This window comes from Podarcis tiliguerta (assembly GCF_965153285.1).
Source record: "Podarcis tiliguerta genome assembly, chromosome: 11".
Classification (NCBI taxonomy): Eukaryota; Metazoa; Chordata; class Lepidosauria; order Squamata; family Lacertidae; genus Podarcis; species Podarcis tiliguerta.
Genome location: NC_139544.1, coordinates 31,195,663 through 31,213,788, shown reverse-complemented (window position 1 = coordinate 31,213,788; position 18,126 = coordinate 31,195,663). Strand labels below are relative to the sequence as shown.

Sequence of the window (18,126 nt, the reverse complement as noted above, 5' to 3'; positions counted from 1 at the left end):
TTCACGGAGAGATTACAGGCTGCACACTAAAATGCACTCAGGTAGGAAATGCAATATTTGGGGGAAAGGTTTGTATCACTTGATATTCCCATGGCTTATTCCAGGCTCTTAAGGATTCCAGGAGATCTTAAGCTCTAGCTGCCAGCCTACTCTGGATAAAGGCTTCGTTTTTATTTTATTGTATTTTGTTTAGTTTTCTATGGGAATGACAGGATGACGGAATAGCCCATCATTCCTAAGAGAACTTACTCTACCTGCATTGAAAACACAGCAGCAAACGGCCTCATGCACTGACTGTTCAGGTTGTGGGTGGCTGTTAGAGATGGGATGGCCTGGGAAAAAACCGGAAAAATTGGGGGGGGGGGACAGGGTTTTTTTCCAAAGCCATTTCCCCCCCCCCCTTGAAAATTTGAAAAAACAAAACCAGTTTGATATAGTTTGAATATTCCACACTTTTTTTTCTTTTTTTGGGGGGGTGGGGGGAAAACCTGGCTTTTTCTGGGGGTTTTCCAGGCCTTCCCAACTCTAGGCTGGATATAGAGTTTTAGAGCAAAATCAATCAATAAAATGCTGCAGGGCTCCCACTGATGGAGTTCATTAGATGAACCCCACCTTCTGATTCTGAATGGATCTGGATTAATCATGAACCTTCATCTTGCCAGGGTGAGGGGAAATGTCAAACAAAGCACTTACCATTTTTGAATTATTCATTAGATGTATTTACTCACAGCCTGGGCCCATGCCTTGCACAATTCACACTGTATTGCATGTGTTTTAGTGAAAAATTAGGTCAAGGATCGAATGCAAGAGGGGCATCCAAGAGTTTTCTTGTGTTTACATGTTTACTTCTGGGAAATCTTTCCCAGAACAGGGGTCAGCTGAATTGCTCTCATAATAAAGGGATGTAAAAAGTGAGGTCCTCCAAGGATTTATATTTTGGATAGTGCTTTTTAAGTTGTCCATAAACAATCTAGAGATTTATTTTATTTTATTTTATTTATTTTTATAAACCACTTAATCAAACAATCGCCAAACAGTACCCATAAAACAAAATAAAATAATTATCAATAATATACAGATAAAATTAGCAAATACTAAAAGCAGTGATGCATAACTAAATTATGTGTCTGGGTAGACTTTCTAAAATAGAGCAAGTATCTAAAATGATAGCTAGGATATCTGCCTAACAGTAGGGAAGGCTTAGGTGCTTTCACACTGAGAGATGGACACCTAACGGATACAGAACGGACATAATATGGCACTTCTAGATGTGTAAGTTTCACAGATCAAAGCACTTGTGGGGCAAGGTGATATTTCAAACAAGCTACTCCCAAGGTGTTGTGGGCTTCTTATACTAATATTAAAACCTTGAACTTTTTTTCCTTTTTTTCCTGCTTTATTGTTCATTATCACATCTGTACAACATAAACATTCATTCATTATTCTCCATAAATCAAAACTGTCAAACATCACAACAACAACAACAATAATAGTAAAACCTTGAACTTGACTCAGTAGCAAACTGGCACCCAGTGCAGATCGTTGGATAGAGCTCAGTGGGTAGAGCATGAGACGCTTAATCTGAGAGTTGTAGGTTCAAGCCCCACTTTGGGCAAAAGATTCCTACATTTCAGGGGGTTGGACTAGATGACCCTCGGGGTCCCTTCCAACTCTGCAATTCTATGACAAAAGAGCCCATCTTAGGCTCCTTTATTTGCCTTGGCTTGGTGGGTGCTTGGGAGGTGCTCTTCTGGCTTGACCTGCACATCTGGGTGAACACTGGCAGTGAGGCCAGGCTGGTACACGCATTGGCTTAACATACTCAGTGTTCTCTTATCAAGGAAGGAATAATTTGCTCCTCATCCTTGGCTCTGGGGTGTCACAGACTGGCCTTGAACCTGCAAAACCTCACCTGCCCAAAGTTTCTGAATCTGGCTAAACAGGTTGCATTTCCTTTTAATATATTTAATAAACATCACCTTTCTGCTTGCTCTTTGCCTCTCAAGTCTGCTTTAAGGGTGGGGTGGGGGTAATGTGTAGAAAGCTCAAACTAAGGATCAGAATTAACCTCCAAATGCATTCATTCGTTGACCTGTCTACCACGACCACCTGTATGAATTCCAATTAGTGTCAACTGTCATGGGATTTTCCTTTCCTTTACTTTCTGTTATACGAGCCACTAGCAACTGGACTAATTTGGCAAGTTCATTCACTAGAGTTCACTTAAAAGCTATCAAGTGGTGACAATTTTCATTTACTGCTTGTTTGCACTAGATTCAGACCATTGCCCTGTAGATGAAATGGCCTGCAGCTAATTAACTGGCCCAATAGCTGTATAGTTCTTAGACCAACCTATATTAGATTTGCTTTAAATGGGTTGCCAAATGTATGTCACTTAAGATTCCATTATTATAAACCTGCCGGAGCAGCTGCATAGTTACTTTCCCTTTTACTCCTTTTCTCAGAATTGTGCCATGTCTTCCTTTGGACTCTGATATTTCCTATTCTTGTGTGGAGCTTGGCAAAGTAGTATAATAAATATGATATGATATATGATATGATACTGGAATGCTGATAAGTTGCCCTCCTGCTCTCTCTTCATAGTGTTCTTTATTTTGAATTTGGCCCAGCACACCCATCAAAGAAAGGACCATTCCCCAACAGCTGATCAGACAGAAGGCTGACCTCTAAAAGTGAGACGCACTTTCAGAACTGAAAGTTATGCTTTGTCAATGAGCTGACAACAAGCCAGGTCAACCACAGGGCAGGCACACACACAGCAGGCACCGAATGCAATTAGCTCTTTATTAACAGAAAATAACAACACAACAAAGTCCTCTGGTTCGCCTTAATCCAGCTAAGAAGTTGCTGAAACTGACCACTAGCCTCTAACCTTTCACTCTGGATCCGTCCCAAGCAGACAAAGGCTATGTTGAGGAGGCAAGAGCCTCCTCTGGGCCTGTCTGGCCCATTGCTCAGCAATGTGAAGGACTCTCCTCGATCTGGGTGTCAGAGGGGGAGGCGAGCCAGCAGGACTGGGGCTGTCCTGCTGCTGTGTAGCAGGGCCAACCTCTGACTCCTCTCTCTCTCTGAGTCTGCTCAGACTGTGACTCTCAGCCTATAGCCCTGTCCTGGAACACCCTTCCTCTCCTGACTCCTCTTGATTGCTCAAACGCCCTGCTTCTAGCACCTCCCAGCTCCCAGGGACAGCTCTTCAGTGTCCTACCACCAAAATCCAGGGTCTATGCTGTCGACCTTGAGGGGCTCTTGGGTGAGCAGTTCCCACCGCTCTTCCTCATCCAGTCAGTCCATGGCATGCTTCTTGTTCCATGAGCCACATTTTCATCTGTAAGCAAAGCTAATGATAGCACAACTTTGCATTAATATAGCATTTGGGGGGTGTTTGTGGTGCTTCAGATATATTAAACCAGTAATCCTGAGCCAGACACTGAAGAACCTTCAGTCCTTAGCTATGATAAGGTTGCCATGGGCAAATAAAGTGAGTACTGCATTTTATTGGCATTGGTGATAAGTTTCTTGTGCTAGCCAGAAGCCATGACAAGTCCATAAAATCAGAAATATTTTAAAATACAGAACAAACAACTACATTATATAACACAAACTTCCTGAGGTTGCCCACATATACAATCTGTCTTCATACAGTATCATATTGTAACGACCATCAACAACTGCAGAGGGCATAATTTGAAAACGCAGTTCAGCAAAAGTAGCTCTTAGAGAAAGTGGAAAAAGTTTCATCAAATAACTAGTTCTAAAATGTTCTGATTTCAAAAGAGGGTACCAAGGAGAAATTTTTTATTAGTTGCAGATCCCTTCAGAATTCCATCCAGAAGAGCCAATCCCTTAGCTGCCACTTATCCAAGTTCATAACAGAATTCAGCTCCTGGAAACAACAGTCATCTAGAATACTTTGACAGTTTGATATCCACAGTTTAGTACCCCCCCAGTTCCATATAACACATAGCCGGAAAATGCTCCAGAGGGTAAAGATATGAGTCTGTTAAAGTACTATAACTGGGAGCAGTCCACTTTTGCCTTTGTCAGTGGCCACCTGGATAAAGAGACGCTGATATTCCAGTAGGTGAAGAGAATGATCTCCTCACAAATTTATTGTGCTTTCTTTCTGACACTTTGATGGTGTTCAGATCAGAGCCGCAAATTTCAGCACCATACAACATTTGAGAGGTCACTTTGCTTCCAAAAATTCTCAATGCAGATACAATCCACTGACCATCATTATTATGTTAAATATTCATCAGTGCTTCATTAAAAAAAACAAAAAACAGAAAGACATGCAATTAACAGCCTAGTCCTAGTTCAACCTTTTTGAGCAATGGCATTCTTTCTGCACCCCCATGGGGCTCAGGAGCCCAGTTATGTCACTCCTTGCCTGCAGAGCGGGCAGCTTCTCACCCTTTTTTGGACACCCTCCCTTGTGGAGTTCCCTCAGCTTGTCTCCTCTCCCCTCTCCTTGGGAGTCCTCTGGGCAGCTACTACTGCTGCCCCTGGTCTCTGAGCTGCTCCACCCCACCCCAAAGAGAGGTGCCTCCTCACACTGCCCCACAGGGGCCTGGGAAGCACCCCCTGGCCAGCTCCAAAGGCATAGTTCACCCGAGGAGCTTGTAACCAGGGCTGCTGCTGCAACAAACAGCTGTGTAAGCCTTTGTGAAGCAGAGATGTGAGAGGGCATTAGAGGAGGGAGAAAGGAAAGAGGGACAGAGGCCAGTGTTGTGGCACCCCTGACCATCATTCAAGGTGCCCCAGGGTGCCCCAGCGCACTGGTTGAAAACCACTGGCCTCATCATATGCACATCTATTTAGAAGAAAGTCCCATTGAACTTCAGTGGGGCTTACACCCAGGTAATAGGATTGTAGTCTTGGTAAAACAGGAAAATTTTATTTGCTTTCAAAACTGATGCTTTATTAAAAATTCTCTCATCCCACCACGGTGCCACTATTTGCTTCCAATGATTTGTCTGAGTTCAGATGCTGGCTTTGGAAGTAGAACATGCATCATGACCTATCAGCTGAAGCTGACATATTCTCCTTAACAACCACTGCCGGGCAGACAATTCTGATAGAGACATCAAAGAGTTCTGTAGAGCACAGTGTTGCGAGAGGGAAATGGGAACAGGCAATGGGAAGAAAGAGCATGGAGGTTAGTGAGGATAAAAAAATGAATTGTGCAAGAAGCTTACCATTCTCAATTAAATCTGGATTATTCTCCAAATCAAAGTGACTCCCTTGCTCACATCAATTGAGACTGAGAGAAGGGAATTCAATAGATACACTACTATGGCCTGCCGCTAATCAATCATCCTGATTGTGCAGCTTCTCTTGACAGCTGCACTGGCACAGGTAAAACTGCTGATCTTCTTCTTCTTTTTTAAAAAATGTATCTTATAATAACTACACTCTATCAAACCCACATGCACCTGTTGAATTTGATTTTATAGAACAAACTGTGACTTTTTTAAAAATAAAAAAATAAAGTCATTGTCAGTGTGCATGCATAATACTATATTTAAAAAGTGGGAGCATACATTTCATTCCACATCTTTTTGGTTTGTTCACTTGCTTGTAAGTAATGTTATTAATAATGCAGCAAATCTGAATTTGGTCTGAAGCTGATAAGAGGCAGGTTGTCTCAGGCACAGCCTGGTTTCCAATAATAGTTTCTTATTGGAAAGTAGCTACAGATTATGTTCAGTATTAGGCATCTGGCAGCACTTGTGAAGGCTTATTGCTTTATAATAAGCAAACTATTATTACTACTACGTTTGGCAGCACCACATTTAGACATAAAATACTTTACCTCGGAATATGGCTTCAATCCTATGCCCGCCTACTTTGGATCAGGGCTGCAATTCTATACTCACTTACAGTTCACATTTAAATGCAATTTACTCATTTCAAAACAGCAGGTGAACTGACAAAAAGCTATGCTTCAAAATTAGCACTTCTCTGAATTTTGCAGTCAAACCAAGTTTACAAAAATGCATTAAGATGCTACCGGGATTTTATTTTTATTTTTTAAGCACTTCAGGGAGATAAGTTGTCCACCTCCACCCCCACCTCTTTCCTTGTTGCACTGGATTTTATCTTTAGGTACAGTGGTACCTTTCAAGACGAATGCCTCACAAGACGAAAAACTCGCAAGACGAAAGAGTTTTTCGTTTTTTGAGTTGCTTCGCAAGACGAATTTCCCTATGGGCTTGCTTTGCAAGACGAGAACGTCTTGCGCCCTTTTTTTAAAACCGTCAATGCATTCCTATGGGAAACCGTCAATGCACAGTGGTGCTTCGCAAGACGAAAAAATTCACAAGACGAAAAAACTCACAGAACAAATTAATTTCGTCTTGCGAGGCACCACTGTATTTGAAAAATGTTAACATAGAGACACGGTGAAGAATCGTATATCCCACCTGCACTTTGAAGTGATGCCATCCATTCTACACAAGGGGTCTACCAGCATGAGGAGTGTAGTGAAGGAAGGTCATCAAGGGACTTCAATCTCCCCTCCCACCCTGCCTCTCTCTGTCTTTTGAGCAGCATGGGTCTGGCATCTGCCTGCTTCCTCCCCCTCAGCTGTAGGGTGGCTGAGAGGGAGATTGGGGCAGACACCTTGAAGGCTCCATGCAACATGCCCTGCCCCAGCTCGGCTTGCCCCATGGGCAGCTCACCCCACTCCCAGATGCAGGGCGCATGTGCCACCCCGGGCACCTGAGTGGCTAGCTGTCAGTCTGCTCTCTTATTGGTCTTAACTGTTGATGGGCAACTTCAAGGATTCCTGTTTTCCTTTCTGGTGGTTCTTTATCTTTACCTTTATCTTTTATCTTTATCTTTTAACTAGATTTAGACTGGAAAACACTTCAACAGAGGGTGTCTTTAAAGAGAGGACTGTCTTCAGTGAACTAGTTCCCTACCTCCTTAAAGAATATAACCACAACCTATGTGTGTACACCCTGACATAATTTTTAAAAGATGTCCCCCAATTCTCTGCAAAAGGCAAAATAAGTGATTTACTAGTTACTGAGAAAGAGAGACTTCCCCTGGTAAACAGTGATAATCGGAATATAGACTGCTGTTTGTTTCTTTTGATAACAATTCACATACGTTCTGTGAAGAATTAGAAGCTGTATCGGACGATTTGCTTCACTTTTATTATTAGTTCATCATGCTCAGTCATTCTATAAAGCTATTTTCGGATTGTTCCTTCCAGCTTGCTGCCTCTTGAGTATGTATCTTTTGGAATTTTGGCATCTAACTACAATTCAAAACACTCACTTTTGACTACCCAGTCCCAAAACAACAGTTAGGCCTGGGAAGAGATCAATAAAAACACTCAAGGCAATACAAAGAAGAAGAGGAAGAAAAAACACGCTGGAACCTTAACCTAATCCCCGCCATAAATATTTAAGCAACACACCAAACCTTTTCTGTCACTTCAGAGATTTATGATTGTCACTATGGGAGAGACAAACTCAATCTTTGTTTGCCTGTTGAGGCATCCTGAACTGAACTGGCTTTAAACAAAACTGATTGTATTGGAGTATATGGAGAAAAGTATACACAAACTGGAAAAGGGGGGGAAGCAATGTTTTCTTGCCTTTTAGATTTTCCTTTTGTGCGATAAAAAGGATGCAAAAATAAATGAGCAATGGGAAATCTCCAAAGGTTGGTGGTTCTCAATGCAGAAATCATTCTTAAACTAATTAAAGCTAATCATCATTATGAACTGTGTGCTCACTGGATAAGGCTCTGGAAAATGAAATATTTGTTTAATTAAAGCTACATGCATTTCTCAGAAAAGTGGTAGCAAGTTAATGGATTTTCTGAGGTTATTAAAACCACAGAAGTACACTACAGTGTAACAATTAAGGCAACAATTTAATACCAAGCACTGACTGATTGATCAGGGCATTAAAAGTGTATGCAGAAGGGTGAGAGTGTGGAGGCAGAAGTTTTTTGCAGCACCCCATTTTCCCATTTCATTATTTAACAAAGCTTCAATTACATCTGTACATTTGCTATTAATTAGGCTTTAATGACCTTATCACGGGGGGGGGGGGGGTATTCCAAATCACTGCCTATCCAGAGACCAAACACAATTCACAATTCGCAATTCAGTAAATCCATGTGTGACAGGTTCTTTAAGATGGGTTCTGAATGCAGATTTGTCAAGTGTAGAAACTGGATATTTAACATAGCAATTGCTAGTTTCTGCTAACAGATTTTACTCTTTAATGCCCGTGGAACATTTCCTTACAGCTTATCAGAAAAATGAAGCTGACACAGAATTTAAAGACCTGTCTTACTCACAAAGTTCTCTCATGTCAATGGTCTGCCTAGATTAGGGATGGGAAACCTATGGCACGCCACAGGTTGTTGACTCAAACTCACATCAGCCTCAGCCAGCATGGCCAAAGGGCATGAAAGATTGGATATACAGTCCAACAAGATTTGGAGTGCCACAGCAGACTCAGGAAGGGGAACCTGGAGCCAGATGGAGAAGACAGCAGGCTGGAGAGTAAGGAACTGGATCCTAGACAGGGACCAAGCAGGTTTTCAGGGAAGGATCACACCCTGGCCTTCTGTGCCTCTTCCTATTAGTAAGCCTTCTGTCTCAGAGGTGGCACCTGTTGACAAGTCAGATGCTGAGTGGGCTCTGACTCCTGTCTCCTAAGTCATGAAGGTGCCCAAGAAAACATATTGCCCAGACCCAACCGACTCCAAGGAGTGCCTAATTGGTCAGACTTGGGACTCTAATTGACCAAGACTGGTTCTACAAAGTAAGTTGTGCCAATGTCCCAACAGCTTTACTGGCTATCAGCCTGTTTCTGGGAACAATTCAATGTGCTGTCTATGACATAAAGAGGTCTTGGGACCAGGTCATCTAAAAGACCACATTATTCCATTTGAGCCTGCCCAGGTTTTGAGATCTTCAGACCTGCCTCTCTCTCCCACCAGCATCTAAAACATGTTTGGAACTCAAGACATTCTTCTCAGCAGCTGTTCTCATGATTTGGATCCAAGCCAGGCCATCCCCTTTCTGGCGACCTTCCACTGACTAGCAACATTTTTATTCTGATAGGCATTAGCCCTGATACGGTCACTGCAAGTGTTGTAATTTATTAAACAGGACACTCTTTATATTTCAGATGTTAATGTGCTGTTTTTAAGGTTGATTTGATTGTTATATAGTCTTTTACTTTTATTCATGTCAGCCATCTTGTGCGCCACTTGGTGGAAGGGCAGAATATCAATTTAACTAAATAAGTAAACCATCTCTGGGATCTTTTCCACAGCTTTGCTTCTAACAATTGATAACCACCATCTCCAAGATATAATAGATACTGGAGTCTAATGCACTCTTCAAGTCCTTAATGTTTATTGTAAGCTGCCTTGTGGATCATTCACTTGAAAGGCAGGGTATAAATCTTTTTAATGCATGGTGCCTTTAAAGTCTACATTTATTTGGCTTGCTGTGTTTGTCTTCAGCTGATCTAACTGCTGCTAACACCCCATATTCACAGAACTGAGAAGTGCAAAGAAAGTGTGATCACTGTTACTTAGCACTTTCAGACTCAAGCTCAAGCCAGCCAATTTGTTCTTTTATCTTTAAATCATTAATTCACAGAAGAGTGTGTTCAATTATATTGCCAGTTGCAGATGTAGAGTCATTGTATTTCAAGAAACGGATCACTGTTTTACTTCTTGTATTATTTTTCTATGAACCGCCCTGAGACCTGTGGGTATAGGGTGGTATATAAATAATAATAATAATAATAATAATAATAATAATAATAATAATAATAATAATAATTTGAAATGCACCCACAAAAGCACATAGCATGGTTCTCCAAGGGCTGTACCACTTCTGACAGGGGCTATGGGCAGTAGTGGGCAGCATGGTTGGGTAGCAGGGCTCACCTGTCTTCCTAATAGCTGTGTTGCTGCTGCTTACCAGGAAGAAGAGCATGAAGGATAAAGAAGTGGGATGGTGGGTGTGGTGCAAAAGCACCGGCGGAACCAATCCAGCACTCCTGCTGGTGTGTCTGTCCTGCTGTGTCTGGACGTGGGTGGCACTGTGGTCTAAACCACTGAACCTCTTGGGCTTGCCGATCAGAAAGTTGGTGGTTCAAATCCCCATGACAGGGTGAGCTCCTGTTGCTCTGTCCCAGTTCCTGTCAACCTAGCAGTTGGAAAGCACACCAGTGCAAGTAGATAAATAGGTACTGCTGCGGCAAGAAGGTAAACGGAGTTTCTGTGCACTCTGGCATTCATTACGGTGTCCCGTTGCACCAGAAGTGGTTTAGTCCTGCTGGCCACATGAGCCAGAAAGTGAACAAACGCCGGCTCCCTTGGCCTGAAAGCGAGATTAGCGCTGCAACCCCATAGTTGCCTTTGACTGGACTTAATCATCCAGGGGTCCTTTACCATTGCCTTACCTTTACTGCTCCAACATCCCTAACACCTCCCCTCTCCCCCTCTCCTTTTTCGTTATAATACTATAAGCACACACAAAAAATGTTATGTAAACTCCAGCTGTCCAACCCAGGTTCGATATCCTCAGACTACTTAAAGTGTGATCCTAAGCTTGTTTACGGAGAAGCAAGCCCTTCTTATTTCATTGAGGTTTAATCTCTAGTCAGTGTGTTTAGCATCGCAGCCTGCATTTCACAGAAGCAGACCTAGTGACAAGCAGCCAACAATGATGTTTTTCCAAGTCAACATTTAAGTCTGACAGAGGACATGAAACCAAAGCCACAACAGGATTTCAGGAGGCTTATCTGTTATTCTACAGTATTATGATGATGGGGGCGGGGAAAATCAAGCCACTATTTTTGTGTTATCATAGCCAGGTTGAAAGCAGGATTTGTTCTGGCCATTTTCTTTGGCTTTGCTACCCACCAATTGGTCCATATTTGAAGCCTATTTATTCTTTAAAATAAGCATCACAATATAAACATATTTCAAAAGGTTAGACAGCAGCTATCTCTTGAGTGATGGCTGACAAGTAGTCTCCTGTTTGACTGACACCTGCCCTTTCCAGATCTTGACTAGTGGGATTTGTCAACAGTGTGAAATGTACCTCTTCCTGTATTGTCCTCCGGTCTCGATCTGCAAACAAAAAACTGCTGTTCTTAAATGCTCTGCTTATTAGTCTGCAGCTAAAATTCTGATTTGGGCAATGGCTCCCTCAATGGTAGAAGCTAATAAATGTTGAAAATAAATCTTCTTATTTATCTCAATGCATCAGTGCTGTCTTTGCAGTAAATTAGATTTAAAATGTTTCAACTCCTGCAGCTGCAACACAAGTTGCATCGATAATCACTGAAAAATAAAAGGAAAACTTTTTATGAACAGCTCTTTTGATAATGTTTAACAATGCACAATCAAGAGTTAATTTTGCACAATTCTAGAGGAAAAAATTGCATTTATGACTAATTTTACCCTGATTGTCAGGATTTATAACTCTCACAGTGAAAGATGAATGTTGTTAACACCTGAGAGTAAGTGTAAGGAATACATTAATGCATCAGTTGTTATTGCAGATGTGTGATCAAAGATGTTCACATACCACATCCATTACTTTACTGAAAGTAAGCCTAGCTCCAAATATAAAATGAGTCACTCCCAGCATTATAACTTCATTGGAATTAATTTGTGTAATTCCACATTCATAATCTAAAAAAACACTGAGAACATAGACATGGTGCCCTTTGCAAAATATGGTGAGAACACAGGCATAGGTGTCTGACAGGAGGGAAGTCTCTCTTCTGATCATTGCAAGAGATTTTTTAGAAGCAAGCTTCTTCCATCTGGAGGCTAGTTAAGTGCTATAATTTAGAATCCTTTATGGTGAATTCTGAGTGGCAAGTTGCAATCTGACATTAGGTGCACTTTTGTCATTTCCCTTTTTTCCAGCTTCAAACCTAATTATTTTTCCCCCAATTAAATTGAATTCTTACCTTTATAGTAATTTTCAGTTTTGTGTTTCAAAGAGGTTCTCAGTAAGAGCCAATTCAAAGTCCTTCTGTGGAGAAACTTTGAGGCTAGATTGAAAGAAATCTTATTGGGTTTGACCTAATGCAAAAAAAGTATTGGAGATCCAAAATCTGCTTGTGCAATATTTGTAAGGAAAATGTCCTAAAGTATACTTCCTATTATGCTTCCTAGACTCAGTGCTGGTGCTTTTATGTGAAGCATGGATACATGAATATATGCTTTTACATCAATGAGGTAAAAGCACAGTCATACTTCACTTTAATGTTTTTACAGCAAGAAGCATCAATCCCATCTTCTTTTTTCTTTTCTATTTTCCAGAGTACTTCTGTGAAAAAGCAGTGATTTAAGACATGCATTCTTAATTTAAATATACCCCCAATTAATAAGGTTGTGTTCCAGATTTGTCAAAATCTCTAACCAAATTGGGCTGATCTATGCCCTGTCTGGATTGGACTAAAGAAGCTATGAATCGCCACAGAACAGGTTGAGTTCTCCCAAAACAATTCATATCAATTTGTAGTTCACAACAGTCTTACAGAAAGCCAGACAGACATTCTCCAAATTGTTGCCATTGCTAATTTCAACACCATAAAGGAGAACCCTATGGCAAGGCAAGTGGGAGGAAGGGAGCTGGAGAAGGGCTAGAACGATCTCACAATAATTTGGGGTGGAGCAGCTGGACTTTAGCTGGATCTACACTGACCTGTTTAATGTTATTAGAATGATATTAGATAGATTGTTCTGAAACGTCACAGGGCATACTTGTAAAATAAAGTGTTACTTACCTTCACCAAAACAAGGTCTGCTGGTTACTTTGCAGTGCCCTCTGTTGTCACATTTTAATCATGCATAATGAACGTTAAAAGTAGGATGTCATGTGTCCATATGGTTATTAAAACCATTCCTTAACCCTTAAAGTTAAAAACCATTCTTTGTTTACGGAGGCTAGCCTAAAATGCTCTCACACCACCCAACACTCTCCAGTCCTGTTACATGGTGGGGTGGGGAGGCAGTGGTGTATTTACGTATATATAATTTGCAGTACTCTTTTGCAAGTACTGTCTCTCAGAAAGTGTTTGCCGGTGTAGGTGGCATTTATTCAGCTTGCATTTGTTTTCTATTCTTTCCCAATTGAGTCTCAACTTTATTTCTTGTCTGCATCTTAATATCTCCCCCCTTCATTATAGCTTTAGTTTTAATGTAAGGTTGATTTGCCACTGTGTTCAGTTTTCTGTTTCTGTTTTTATTAGTGCGTTGTGTTGTGAGTTTCTCTTGTGAGTACATTTACACAGTCAAGTACAGTACTATACTATTATAGTGGTGTTCTTCAGATGAAGATCTCCACTTTCTAAGTAGCCACCAAGCCGCCAGCAATACAATAGCTAGTTGTGTGGTACACAATCTTATTCACTTCTCATTGGAAATAATTATTAATTTTACTATTATTTTTAACATTGTTATTTCCAACAGGTAACCACAGACAATACGAAGCAGCCAGTTTGTGTATGGCATACTTTACACAATTTTATTATTATGTGTGGGGTATAATAATAATAATAATAATAATAATAATAATAATAATAATAATAAGCTAGTCAGACAAAAACATTGTGGGCATATTACCTAGCTTTTTCATTTTATTACTATCATCATCATCAATTACTAACCATAGTGAATATTATTAGTAGCAACCTACCCTCTGTATGACAGGGTCTCATCTGTGACTCATCTGTGAATATTTAAATTTCTCTCATTGCTGACAATCTGCCCCTCAAAAGACTCCTTACCTGCATTATTCCCCTGCACTTATCTTCATGTTGCTGCCTGCCGGATTCTGCCTAATTTAAAAAATACGACCTCAAATGTTTTCAAAAACTTGATAAAAGGGCAAATACAGGATAATCTTAATTGGCACAACTGACAACTCACAGTCTCAAGGTGGTTTTGTTTTGTTTTGTTGTTTGTTTTGAAAAAGCAAATTTTAAAGGTCTCTATCATGAAAACCCCCAGAAGTACCTATCTAAAATTTGGCGGGGGGGGGCATGTCTCGAAGGTTTATTGCCCCATGTGTGGGGGAAGCAATAAATTTACAGATGTTTTTGGTTTAGCACTACAAGGCAGTGAGACTTCCAGAGGTTTCTATTGCATGGATCACAGTTTGGATTCAGACATGGGTTTGCTTGGATGAGGTCAAGATTGGGGCTGGCCCGAATCAGGTCCAATCTAGATTTACAAATCAGGGCCACAAACCAGAGTGGCTGGGGAAACTCAGCCAGATGGGCGGGGTATAAATAATAAATTATTGTTAAATTATTATTATTATATCAGGAATTCCACACACAGCCCTTCTAACTAGTGCTGTGTCAAACAAAGTCTGCCCTCAAAAGTTTTCTTCCTCTGCAATAGCAGCTTCCACATTTTCCTGCTTTATTCCCATGGCACTTGAGAATGCCTTTAGAATTTCAGACAGTACAGGTTCTGAGCTTACTTTATTGTTGCTAGGCAGCTAAACATTTATTCGGCATACCTCAGCATCTCTGCCTACCTGCACTTCTGATCTGCTCTGATAAAATCCCTTGAATGGGCTGGTATCTCATGATGTCTTCTCCTGGGCTTTGATTGAATTGTGGGCACTCAGGGGAGATACAAAATGCAGACCACTTGAGAGATGATTTGCAGAGTGAAAGAAGGAAAGATCAGTATTTTGAAACATCTTGGAGCAACTTGACAATCCAATAAAAACCTATGTGAAACAATTGCATCCATAACTTTTTTTAAAAAAAACCAATTACATATATATATACAATTTCAACTGTAATACAGATATTTACTGAGATAAAAAATCTCCAATTAGAAGACATGTTGAAAGAGGGACATTGTAATGGTTCTGGGGATTGCTTGTGCGTAAATTACCTTCACTCCTGGTGGTCTGGCATGGCTGAACCCCTTTCTGACAGAGCAGCCTCTACCCCGTGGCTGCCTCAGTCGCTGGCAGAATCCGTCAGTGGGCGTTTCTTAAACCTTCTCCAACATAAGAACTCTTTTACTCCCAGTCTCCTCCCTCTCTCCCTACGTGACAACTTCCTACGCAATGTGGGAGCTGGCAAGGGAGTACTGGTTCCTTCTCCGCATGTCTCTTGCGCAGAGTCTTGGAGCCACCTCTCCGCTTCCTCTATCTCCTCCCCTTCTCCACTGGTGCTACGCTGATTTCCTTCCCCAGCTTGCGGGCTACCCCTCCTTCTGCTGGAAGCTTCTCTGCCATCATCCTGGAGCCTTCTCAGCTCCTCCTCCTCCTCCGATGGCAGTTCCCTGACAGACATCTACAACTGATAATGAAAATACAGTAGAGACAGAGCCTGCCTCATATATAATGTGAGGGTACGTATCACCACACTAAAGGCCCAATTCTGACATTGTGTGGAACCTCCTGATAAGATCTTGCAGAGCAGAGTGATCCATTGGGATGAAACTACTTTTTACTCAGCCACTTCAAAACTAAGCTTGAGAAAAACCCTGCATTTTCACCCATGAGAATATTATCAGAATTTTATCTCTCCTTAAATAGTTTTCAAATGTATTTTCTTTTTTCATTTATCAATGGATAACTGTAAAAACAATGACACCGGGGCAGTTTTTTTGGACAGAACTACTTCTACTTATGATCTGCATGCATTTTCAACATGGTTACCTATACCCAGCTGCTAAAATGCAGTGCAGAAAGTGATTTTTTGCAAATCTCATGGTAGACGCAGCACTCCCTTCAGGTCATAGAACTGAGGCAAGTTTAAAATATCATAGGAGAGCATCCTTTTGTTTGGGAAGACTTTCAGAAGAGTTCTGACCTTACCCAAGTTTGGATAAAGTTGGGTCCTTGTGCTCTTCTGATTTTGTTCACATAGATAGTTTTCAGATTCCTCTTAGGTGAAGGGATTGTAAAGATGCTGCTGTTTCAGCCAAGGTCTGAACTACACGTCCTGATGAAAAATTCACCACTAACCTCAATGAATCTTACATAAGCAAGGCTCAAAGGATCTTAGGTTTCTCTGCCATTGAATTGTTTGATTGTCATTACACTTAAAGCAAAATCAAACAGTGTTGGTTTTTTTAAGACGAGTGAAAGAGGGAGAGAAGGAAGCAAAATGCTTTAACTCACTTTGAACCCCAGTTGCCTACATTCAGTGGCACTCTTGTTTAATGTTCCACAATGTCACCCTTTATTAGCAGGTGCTGTTGGGAAAGGAAGTGGCATACACCGTGACTGTGAAACTGTAAAATTAATTGCTTTACATTGAATTCACATAGTTAACACCATAACACCCAAAATATCATATGCTGCTGAGTGGGTGGAAGGATTTAAGAGAAATAAAACCAAGAGCAAAGTGAACTGGAATATATTGAAACATCTTTTCTCCACAACCACTTGTACAGCAGTATATCTAGTGTCTTGTTAACCTTGCCCAGCTACAGCAGAGGTGGGGAACCTCCAGGTCACAGGGCATCCCATCTGGCTCATTAGTCTCTCCCTGACCCTTGGTACCCCTTTTCCTTCTTGCTAAGCAGCATGGGGAAAGAGAAGTTTAAGGCTCCCCAGAATTTCCTCTGCCACTTTTGCAAAGAAAAAAACCACGACCCCCCCCCCAATGTTATTTTCATGCATATATGCATTTCTCTGCAAACTTTCCCCAAATATATGATTTTTTTGTATTCCTGTCTTGGCTGGAAAACTGCATTGTAAAATTCAGAGAAGTACAAATTTCAAAGGACAGCTGTGCACATTATATTTAAAGCTGCAGTGGTACCTTGGTTCTCAAACTTAATCTGTCCGTTTGACTCCCAAAACAGTTCGAAAACCAAGACGCAGCTTCCGATTGGCTGCAGGAGTTTCCTGAACTCTAGCGGAAGCAACGTCAGACGTTTAGCTTCCCAAAAATGTTTGCAAACCGGAACACTTACTTCCAGGTTTGCGGCGTTCAGTAGCCGATTCATTCAGCAACAAAGCCACTCTAGAATCAAGGTACCACTATATATCATACCACTTTAAGCTGCCATGGCTTCCCTAAAGGAATCTGGGAACTGTCATTTTTAAAGACCCTAAGAGTCATTAGGGGACCCCTATTCCCCTCGCAGAGCTACCATTCCCAGAGTGGTTTAACAATCAATCACTCTTCCCAGGGAGGCTTCACTTTGTGTATTATTTTGGAATGCGCAACTTTTGTAGGTTTACCTTTGAATGGAAAATGAACTGAATTTATTTGCCAACCCGATCACAAACTAAATAATGTGAATGTAATAGACCCTTTGACACATAGTTTGGAAGTTGTCTGAATTCTGCCACATTTTCACATCGCGACGAAGTCACGGGTAAAAGTAGTGGCATAGAAAATGTGAACTGAGTTGCAACAAGATATATGACGACTTGCTTCGCCGTGTACTAAATATGGCATGCATTCGCTCAACCCAAATTTGGCCTGGTTGCATAAGCTTGCCCTGAGTCTGTCCTTAAGATCCATCCCTGTGGGAAGCTATATCACTGGGGAAAATTTGAAATATAGGAAATCTATTATGAGGTGAAGGGAGGTCTGGCATAAGGACCTGTCCTTAAAAAAAGGGTATCTGGGTCCATTATTTTTCAGCACATGAAGCTCATAAAGTCTATAAGGGAACAGTGAGGGGGGGGGGAGAGTACTGCATTGCTAGTTAAAAATATGTCAGAGAATATACTGCCTTCTTTCCTTTCCTTCTGCAAGCCAATTGTTCTCTGATACAATTCAGCAATTTTAAGTGTTCCATTAAGTTTATTAGCTACTTCTACCCAGAACTGCTGATCTGTATAGCGAGAGTATTCAATTTGTTCAACTATTGCTTCACCTGCTTTTCATCAAAGGCAGTGCTGACAAAGTTTTTGTTGCTTGCTAATTGTCCAGATATCTTTCTTTTATTCTCCCCAGGAAAACACAATTTAAGTACAAGTCAGTAGCTTAGCCGCTGCTGATTATAACAATCATCCAATTCAGAACAGAGCAGGATGCTGTGTCAGACCCAGAATACAAGGGTTTTCTGTGTGAAGTGGAGGCCACACAAACAGTGCAAGAA

General features: G+C 41.2%; 1 long non-coding RNA gene across 1 annotated transcript; it reads right to left on the bottom strand.

Annotated features, from left to right (window-relative positions):
• Positions 1–10,944: 10,944 nt before the first annotated feature.
• On the bottom strand, positions 10,945–14,766 carry LOC310660232. The gene is made up of 2 exons (XR_014503319.1): positions 13,730–14,766; positions 10,945–11,358 (listed from the first exon to the last, which is right to left on the bottom strand). It is a non-coding gene; the product is annotated as an uncharacterized lncRNA (long non-coding RNA).
• Positions 14,767–18,126: the final 3,360 nt, after the last annotated feature.